The sequence below is a fragment of the Vigna radiata genome, unplaced genomic scaffold (genome assembly GCF_000741045.1).
Source record: "Vigna radiata var. radiata cultivar VC1973A unplaced genomic scaffold, Vradiata_ver6 scaffold_252, whole genome shotgun sequence".
Lineage (NCBI taxonomy): Eukaryota > Viridiplantae > Streptophyta > Magnoliopsida > Fabales > Fabaceae > Vigna > Vigna radiata.
Window position 1 is genome coordinate 142,107 of NW_014544137.1, and position 2,001 is coordinate 144,107.

The 2,001-nt window shown below is 32.4% G+C and overlaps 1 pseudogene; it reads left to right on the plus strand.

Moving 5' to 3' along the window:
- The first annotated feature begins 8 nt into the window (after positions 1 to 8).
- On the plus strand, positions 9 to 1,440 carry LOC106755363 (annotated as a pseudogene).
- The last annotated feature ends 561 nt before the right edge of the window (positions 1,441 to 2,001 follow it).

A 2,001-nucleotide genomic window follows, 5' to 3' on the forward strand; every position in this document is an offset into this window, starting at 1 on the left:
AACCGTGCTCTGTTTTAGTTCAAATAAAAGAGAAAGGTGATAAGTAGAAATGGGTTTAAATGTCTGAAAGTGGTTGGGTTGTGTTTCTGCAGTAGGTTAGAGTAGTTATAGGAAAAAAAATGATGAACCTCTAAACTGAATGTGTCTATTGCAATGTTCTTGCTATTCATTTTTGTATTGCGAGTAGGATTGGTTTTATTATTAAGTTGTTAAATTGTTAAAAATGTGATTTTGGAAAAATAGGAGTACTCTGTGTTTTGGTTATTTTAGTTGGGTTTTATAATTGAGATNATAATAAGCTGGAAAATTAGAAGTAATGTATGCTTTGGATACAAAGAGGAAAATTGATCCTATGTTTGAGCTAGCATTATTTCGGTTGGTATGAAATAATGGGTTTGTTGATATTAATGGTATTGTGGCATTCTAAACACGAGAAGGATGATATATGAGGATGTTTTAGGTGGGTCTTGGTTATTAATGAGTATATGGAGTGGAAATTTATGGTGGTTATGTACATTTTTGTGGTTGGATTAAATATATAGTGGTGGATTACTGGGGCATGCCAACTTCATCCGCCATTCCTGCACTGCATGGAAAGGTTTCTTCTACTGTAGTTGCTGGGGGGGATGATTACTGCTGGGTCAAGAGATGGTGTTCAGTCACAAATTTGGCTACAGGTTGTTACATTATTAGGTATTACTTCTCTAAACTTTTGTTTTAATCTTCATCTTTTTGGTTAATTTTTAAGGACGAAAGAGAGCTTAAAAGACAAAGGCAGAAGCAGTCTAATAGAGAATCCGCATGTAGATCCAGGTTACGGAAGCAGGTGACAGAGAGTATAACTTTTTTCATTTTTCAGGTTGTAGGTCATAATTGTCAAATTTCAAACCTTTTTGTGTGTATTGTTCTCAGGCTGAATGCGATGAACTAGCTCAGCGTGCTCACGTTTTGAAAGAAGAAAATGCCACTCTCNAAGCAGAAGTAAGCAGGATCAGGAGTGAGTACGAGCAACTACTTCCTGAGAATGCTTCCCTCAAGGTGATTTTTAAATCTTAAAATGCTTTGATACATGTTTTTTTGTCTATTATTCTAATTGGCAAGCACTGTTGCCGATACCAAGTTATACCTATTGNCGACTAACACGACTTTCTAATTTTCAATTCCACTCTTGGAACACCATACAAAATTTATGCTGACTGAGTCTGCTATCTGATATATATATATATATATATATATATATATATATATATATATATATATATATAATATTGTTGCAGGAGAGACTTGGGGAGAAGCATGATATAATATGATATACATGATGGTCATACCTTCTCTGCTACTTTAGAAGTTAGTGTTAGCAGTAAGAAGCATGATTAGTGAAACTAATTATTGTCCATTATATGGATTGCGGTGCTTCTGAGCACTGCCAATTTTATTTGCTACAGGAATATAGATATGTTTATTGAGCTCTTTTTAGTGTTATAAATTTGTGAATACTTTTAGGAGTAATATATATAATATTATTGAATGGAATTGTAATGTTAAAAGGTCTGGATAATAGAAAACAGATGCAAGGATCACTTTTAATATTAAAATATTGATATTGAATTAAGAATGGGCTATTGGTTGTTTCGTTCAGAAATTGTTTGATAAGCTGCAGTACCTTTTCAGTTAAGGTTACCTTTTATAGAATTGATGGTTGATGTATTATAAATTGGTGGAATAACTATTTGTATTTTATTAAGTGTTTTATAAACTATAACTAGGAAGGATATGTTTAAATGTACTCTTATGTTAAACAATATATAGATTATTATATCTGTTAAATTGATTATTAAGAAGCAAAGCATGATTCAGTGGTGGAAACTTGGATTCTTGGAATTTCTTTTATGTACTAGTTTGTTTCCAATGAGTGGGTGTTAGTTCTATTGTCAAGCAAGAGATGATGCAACCTAGTACCAGCATCAAAGACAGGTAAATTCCTTTCTATATATTTATCTT